The sequence below is a fragment of the Neophocaena asiaeorientalis genome, unplaced genomic scaffold, assembly GCF_003031525.2.
Source record: "Neophocaena asiaeorientalis asiaeorientalis breed wild unplaced genomic scaffold, Neophocaena_asiaeorientalis_V1.1 scaffold357, whole genome shotgun sequence".
Lineage (NCBI taxonomy): Eukaryota > Metazoa > Chordata > Mammalia > Artiodactyla > Phocoenidae > Neophocaena > Neophocaena asiaeorientalis.
The window spans coordinates 990442-998838 of NW_020173270.1; positions in this window are offsets into that span (position 1 = coordinate 990442).

An 8397-nucleotide genomic window follows, 5' to 3' on the forward strand; every position below is an offset into this window, starting at 1 on the left:
GTGCTAATCTCCCTACCTTAAAGTCAGCTGAGTAGCATTCTTAATGCCTGATTCTCACTGGCGATTAGGGCATGGACATCTTTGGGGCGTTGTAATTCCATAAGGCACCCGGAACTAGCAACAGTGGGAAGATTTTGACAGGACTAAAGAGGATGGGAAGGGAGCAGAACTTGCTGACATCTGGAGCCATGAAGAAGCGGCTCCTTGTAGGTTATGTGGCCACAGAGAAACCACCACTGTCTAACTGTGGTTGGGCAGGGAGGGAATAGGGACCCTCGTCTGTCTCCCACCTCTGATCTCCTGCCAGCCTTCCCCATCGGCAGAACCCACCAGAAGCCAAGGACATGGAAGCTGAGCGAAGCAATGTGCTCTTTTTTTGTGGCTATAGGAGGAAGCCCTGAATACACAGCTGCTCATAGGCAACACATATCCTGCCGGGGGCCTGGAATTACCCTGGGTGCTGAGGACAGAAACTAAAACAAGTTACTCCTGCACCCTATACCCTTTATCTGCTCCACTCTTCTCTGCCCACCACTTCCACCTTCCAACAAAACCCACAAGTGAGCTTATTAGTATTTATCTGGTTTATGTAAGCTTCCTGAAGGCAGGGATTCCTGTGTTTTGTTCATGGCTAAATCCCCACGGCTGAGAACAGCACAGAATAAGCATTCTGTAAGTGCGTGCACGCGTGTGTGTGTGTGTTTGTGTGTGTTTAATTGTGGTAAAATGTACATAACAAAACTGATCACTTAACCATTTTGGGTTGTTTTGTTTTGTTTTGTTTTTTGCCATGCCACGTGGTATGGAGGATCTTAGTTCCCTGACGATGGATCAAACCCATGGCCCCTGCAGTGGGATCGGGAAGTCACAACCACTGGACCACCAGGAAAGTCCCCATTTTAACAATTTTGAGGGGTACAATTCAGTGGTATTAAGTACAAGACTTTATTTTTTTTAATTGAATTGTATACTTTTTAAAAAATTAATTTATTTTAAATTTTATTTTAGCGGGGGCTACTCTTTGATGCGGTGCATGGGCTTCTCATTGTGGTGGCTTCTCTTGCTGCGGAGCACGGGCTCTAGGCGCTCAGACTTCAGTAGTTGTGGCATGTGGGCTCAGTAGTTGTAGCTGTGGCGCACGGGCTTAGTTGCTCCGTGGCATGTGGGATCTTCCTGGACCAGGGCTCAAACCTGTGTCCCCTGCATTGGTAGGCGGCTTCTTAACCACTACACCACCAGGGAAGTCCAAGTATGAGAATTTCTGTATGCATTAAACACTTAAGTCCCCACTCATAAAATATCTGTAATTTTGTTCCTGGCTTATTTCACTTAATATAGTGTTTTCAAGTTTCATCCATGGTGTAGCGTGCGCCAGAATTTCCTTCTTTTTTTTTTCTTTATGGCTGAATAATATTCCATTGTAGAATACACCACATTTTGTTTACCCACTCATCCATCGTTGGATACTTGGGTTGCTTCCCACCTCTTGACTATTGTGAATAATGATGCTATGAACACAGATGTACAAATATCTCTCTGAGTCTGTGCTTTCTTTGTGTATACACTCAGAAACGCAATTGCTGGATCGTATGGTAATTCTTCTTTTTTTTTTTTTTGGTGGTATGTGGGCCTCTCACTGTTGTGGCCTCTCCCTTTGCGGAGCACCGTCTCCGGACGTGCAGGCTCAGTGGCCACGGCTCACTGGGCCCAGCCGCTCCACGGCATGTGGGATCTTCCCGGACCGGGGCACGAACCCGCATCCCCTGCATCGGCAGGTGGACTCTCAACCACTGCGCCACCAGGGAAGCCCCTGGTAATTCTTTTTGAGGAACCATTAAACCATAGCATGTTTTGAATTCAGTAATGAGATGGGTGTCAGGGGGCTGGAAGCAGAGTGGGGACTTGTCCTCAAAACCATTTTGTGCCTTTTCGATTTGGAACTATGTGAATGAATTACTTATTTTTTTAAAAAATCCAAAAAACAATTAAAAAGAAAAAAAAGGTGGGAAAATTTTGTTTCCTGGAGACATTGAGACCACAAAATTGGATTTCACATAACTGTCCATTCACGGGGGAAGGGACAAATAAATTATAGCCTATTAATGTGTACGGTGCTGCATGACAGAGCAGTGAAACCAGGGAGAGTAACTCACATCAATATGGATGAAATTCATGAACAAAAATGCGGTGAACAACAAGAGAAGCCACTGCAATGAGAAGCCCATGCACTGCAATGAAGACTAGCCCCCCGCTTGCCGCAACTAGAGAAAGCCCACGTGCAGCAACAGACACAACGCAGCCAAAAATAAATAAATTTTAAAAAATTAATTAATTGTTAAAAGAAATAATGAGAGACTTCCCTGGTGGCACAGTGGTTAAGAGTCCACCTGCCAATGCAGGGAACATGGGTTCAAGCCCTGGTTGGGGAAGATCCCACATGCCACGGTGCAGCTAAGCCCATGCTCCACAACTACAGAGCCTGTGCTCTAGAGCCTGCGAGCCACAACTACTGAGCCCATGTGCTGCAACTACCGAAGCCCACGCGCCTAGAGCCCGTGCTCTGCAACAAGAGAAGCCACCGCAATGAGAAGCCTGCGTGCTGCAGCAAAGAGTAGCCCCTGCTCCCCACAACCAGAGAAAAGCCCGTGCACAGCAACGAAGACACAACACAGCCAAGAATAAATAAATTAATTAAAAAAATAAAATTAAAAAGAAATAATGAAATGAGAAGAAGAAGAAAAAAGAAATGCGGTGAAGCAAGTTACGGGGCCCAGCAGATAGATAGGAATTACATCAAGTTCAAGGACAGCCTTCTCCTCCAGACCTTTGCCTCAGCTGTTCGTCCTGCCTGGTACACCCTGCCCCTGACATCCTTGTGTCTCCACCTCAGCTCCTGCAGATCAAAAAGATGGTCCCAGGCCACCCGATCTCCAGTGACGTCATCCCCCTGCTTTGCTTTTTCTATATCGTGTCGCTATCTGTCACACTATATATATTTACTTGTTTATCCTTGTTCTTGGCTGTCGTCCCATCTAGAATGTCACGCCACAAGTGCAGGGAATTTTATCTGTTCTCTTCCCTGCTGTGTTGCCAGGACCTAGAACAAGGCCGAGCATAAAGTAGGTGCTCGAGAGATATGTATTGACTAAATGAAAAGTGGCCCTTCCTCATTGCTTAGGGGGTGGAAGGGACAGCAACTACTTCCCTCCAGGGATGAAAGTGGAGAGTGGAACTCTGAGATCCTCCACGGTATTCATGCTGGTTTTGTTTTGCTTTGTTTTTTACCTCAGTGGAGGGCACACAGACAATTTTTTTAGATTTTTAGAAAATTGAGAGGGAATTCCCTGACAGTCCAGTGGTTAGGACTCTGTGCTTTCACTGACGAGGGCGCAGGTTCAATTCCTGGTCAGGGAAGACCCCGCAAGCCCTGCAGCGCAGCCCCCCCCCCCAAAAAAAAGAGAATTGAGGTATAATTGACATATAATATTATGTTAGTTTCAGGAACAACATAATGATTTGATGTTTGTATACACTGTGAAATGATCACCACTATAAGTCCAATTCACATCCATCACCATACATAGTTACAAAAACTTTTTTCTTGTGATGAGAACTTTTAAGATCTACCATCTTAGCAGCTTTCAGTTATACAATACTGTATTATTAGTCACCATGCTGTACGTTACATCCCCAGGGCTTATTTATTTTATAACTGGAAATTTGTACATTTTGACCACCTTTGTCCATTTCACTAACCTCACTTCCCCCTGATTTTTTAAACACTGTGGTTAAAATACACATAACATAAAATTTCATGTTTAAATCATTTTTAAGTTTCTAGTTCAGGGGCATTAAGTACATTCACATTGTTGTGCAACCCTCACCACCGTCCATCTCCAGAACTTTCTCATCTCCCCAGACTGAAACTCTGTTCTCGTTAAACACTGACTCCCCTCCCCCTCCCGAAGCCCCTGGCCCCTACCATTCTACTTTCTGTCTCCTCTAGGGACCGCCTATAAAGTGGAAACATACAATATTTGTCTTCTTGTATCTGGCTTCTTGAACTTAATATGTTTTCTTTTTTTTTTAATATTTATTTATTTATTTGTCTGCGCCAGGTCTTAGCTGCGGCCCACAGGATCTTCATTAGAGGCATGCGGGATCTTCAGTTGCGCATGCGGGATCTAGTTCCCCGACCAGGGATCGAACTCGGGCCCTGGGCACTGGGAGTGCAGAGTCTTTTTTTTTTTTAAAGACCGAGACAGAGTCTTAACCACTGAACCACCAGGGAAGTCCCAGCACTTGACAGGTTTTCAAGTTTCATGCCCACTGTAGCATGTGTCAGGACTTCATTCCAGGACCCCCCATGGATACCGAACTCTGCAGATGCTCAAGTCCCTTATATAAAATGGCATAGTATTTGCATATAACCTATGCACATCCTCCTGTACACTTTAAATCATCTCTAGATTACTTACAACACCTAATACAATTAAATGCTATGTAAATAATTGTCAGTGTATGGCAAATTCAAGTCTTTGCTTTTTTGTGGAATTTCCTTTTCTTTTGATTAGTCTCCATCCATGGTTGGTTAAATCCGGGATTCGGAACCCGTGGATACAAAGGGTCAAATGTATTCTATTGTACGGCTATATTATATTTTGTTTGTTCATTCCTCTGTTGATGGACACTGGGTTTGTTTCCGTCTGGTGCCTAGGTGATGTTTTTATTTATCTCGACACCTTTTTGGATGCCTGAAACATTTCATATTAAAACAATTCTGGGACAACATTGTAAAGCAACCATATTCCAATAAAAATTAATTAAAAACAAAACACAACAGTTCTGGGGAATTCCCTGGCGGTCCAGTGGTTAGGACTCCAAGCTTTCACTGCCGAAGGACGGGTTCGATCCTTGGTCAGGGAACTAAGATCCCACAAGCCGCGAGGCACAGCAAAAAAAAAAATCCACCAAATAGATCTATACACAGTGGAAAAGAAAGATATCTAAGAAATATTGTGAAATAAAAAAGATAATACCAGTTGCTCTGCGCCTGGCTCTTTAAGTATATTAATTCATTTGATGATCCTGACACACACCTCTGAGTTTGGGACTCCAATTAGCCCCATTTTGTAGAAGAAGAAACTGAGGCATGGTGAGGTTGAGGGATGGCTTGGGATCACACTGGCCTTCTGGCTCCAGCCTTCATGTGTGTAACTCCTGTTTCCTCTGGAGTTCAGCACAGAATGTGCTTGACTGTGGCTACTTATGAGAATGTTCTAGAGGCCATGTGTTCACACACATACAAGGGAAGGATTCCCAACCGACCTCATAGCTGTTTTGGGGAGGGGGCTGACTGTTTCCTGAACCCTCCCATTCAAAAGGACACAAAGAGATTTTTGTTTTAATTTAGCAGCCCCTGACTTTTCCCTGGTTTGGCGGGAGCTCTAGGGAGGCCCCAGCAGGCCTCTTGGAGTCTGGGGAATTCCCCAATTCTAACTTCCTCCTAAAAAAAACCACTGGAGCAGGGTGACCAGTAGTCTCAGTGTGCCCAGGACTGTCCCAATTTTAACCTGGAAAGTCCCTTGCCTGGGAACCCCCCTCGGTCCTAGGCAAACCCCCATGGTTGGTGGGGTAACCCGGAGCCTCCCTGCTGGGGCTGGACCCCAGCTGAGATGTAGGAGTTCAGGAAAGAGGACTCAGGCCTGGGGGGCAGCACATGAGCCTTCCAAGTGGCCTCCATGTCCTATTTTTTCTTCAGCTGTCAAGTGGGGTACTCGTTCCACTTTAAAAGAACCTGAGAGGGCTCAGAGAATTCTCAACTGAGGAATGAGTTGACTTCTCAACTCAAGAGAATTCTCTCTCAAGAATGCCTGGGCCCAGACAGCATCCAGCCTAGAAAAATGTGAACTATTATTAGAGTTTATTATTATGACTGGGTTTATTACCCTTATTGTAATTATTAATCACTCTGACACTTCCTGTTGGTCCCTCCTCGGGTGGTAGACAGCAGGTCCCAGGCCCAGCCCGCCCTCTGTAGTCTGGCCTCCAGGCCCAGCGAGGCCAACCGACCTCACCCAGGCTGGCTGTTGAAGAATCTGGCACACTTGGTTTCCTGCTGCTGCGGTCCTAGTGGCAAAGAGGAAGCTGAGGCCGGAAGGCCATGACCAGCCCTTCCACAGCAGAGCAGGACAGTAGTCCTGGCCTAGACATCTCCGTAGATCATTCACTCCACCAGCTTCTTGGAACCTACTGGGTGCCAGACACAATTCCAGGCACTGAGGACACAGTGGAGAACCTTTGTGGAGCTGACATTCTAGAATGGAAGCCAGGCATTAAAACCAGTGCTCAAAGAGACTTCCAGTGGAATGTCAGACTGTCATAAAGGTTGCTAAGAAAAATATAGCAGGTGGGGCTTCCCTGGTGGCGCAGTGGTTGAGAGTCCGCCTGCCGATGCAGGGGACGCGGGTTCGTGCCCCGGTCTGGGAAGATCCCACATGCCGCGGAGCGGCTGGGCCCGTGAGCCATGGCCGCTGAGCCTGTGCGTCCGGAGCCTGTGCTCCGCAACGGGAGAGGCCACAGCAGTGAGAGGCCCGCGTACCGCAAAAAAAAAAAATATATATATATAACAGGTGAAGGGGACAGGAAGATGGACTTGCTGATTCAGAATCAGGAGCTTCTGGGGAGTGGTGAGGGTTTATTTCTTGGCCTGGGTATTTGGTTTGTTCTATTATTGTTGTTTCTTTAAAACTGGGCACGGGTGAAGCTCATGAAAGTTTTTTTTTTCTTTTTATATTTTAAAATATTTATTTATTTATTTGGCTGCGCCGGGTCTTGGTTGCCACATTCGGGATCTTCGTTGAGGCATGCAGGATCTTTAGTTGCAGCATGTGAACTCTTAGTTGCAGCATGTGGGATCTAGTTCCCTGACCAGGGATTGAACCCGGGCCTCCTGCGTTGGGAGTGGGGAGTCTTAGCCACTGGACCACCAGGGAAGTCCCTTAAATTTTTATTTTATATTGGAGTCTAGTTGATTAACAGTGTTGTGTTAGTTTCAGGTATACAGCAAAGTGATTCAGTTATACATATAAGTGTATCTATTCTTTTCCAAATTCTCTTCCCATTTAGGTTATTACAGAATATTGAGCAGAGCTCCCTATGCTACACAGTAGGTCCTTGTTGGTTATCTACTTTAAATATAACAGTGTGTACACGTCATTCCCAAACTCCCAGTCTATCCCTCCCCGCCCCACCCATAACCATAAGTTCGTTCTCTAAGTCTGTGAGTCTGTTTCTGTTTTGTAAATAAGTTTATTTGTATCATTTTTTTTTAGATTCCTCCTATAAGTGATATCATATGGTATTTGTCTTTTTCTATCTGACTTACTTCACTTAGTTTGACAATCTCCAGGGCCATCCATGAGTCACCTCATTAGCATAAACTCGGGTATGGCTGCTCAGGCTTAGACCGAAAAACAAAACATGTTTTTCTCATCTCTCACCTCTGTCACTCAGGAAATTCCAAGGGTTTTAGGAGCTCTGAGCCGGGAACCAGGAACTAAACCCAAATACTATAACAAAACATGATGCTATCAGCTCTTTCACTCAACAAGTTTCAAGAGTTTTCGAAGTTCTGTGCCAGGAATCAGGGATGAAGACCAAATATATATTTCTTGTTATATCACAATATCACCCGTAGAAAGGCCAACTCCTTCAGACAAGTGTATTGATGGGGTCAAAGTTCTCAGGGTCATCTGTGTCTGCCCAATATTTCCATTCCAAACCTCTCCAGTCAGTGCCCTTACCTTAGCAAAAGAGACCCTGAGCATTTAAATGGTTTTACAATTCTGTAACCCACACAATCAGGCTCTGGGCCCGATCACCCATATCTATAAAGGATAGGAGATTGTGCTCAGATGCTCACAGATGCCCTGTGGGTGATGCAGGGAGGATAGACAAGGAGGTGGGGGTGGGCAGGGGCAAGGGGAGGAGCCTCAGACCAGGATAGAAGCAACTGCATTGGTCCAGGCAAATGATGATGGGGGCTGGACCAGGAGGGGTGAGATTTTGCTGATGAACCAAAGGTTGGTGTGAGACAAATGTGAGATTTTTTTCCCTGAGATTCTCTGAAATTTTTTTCCTTGAGCTAACCAATATTTCTATATTTCTCTTGAGTCTTCCCATAGGTGGGCTGAGCAGGCACAGGGAAATATAACACATTCTCTTTATTCTATGTATTTCATTCTCTGTTATGAAATATACAGACACTCTGGAGATGTCTCCATATCAGTACAGAGCTCCTCTTTTTTTTTTTTTTTCCCCAGTTGCAAATTATTCCCTTGTCAGGATGCATCACTGTTGATTCCCCAGTTCCCAAGTTCCTAGCACTCACTACCC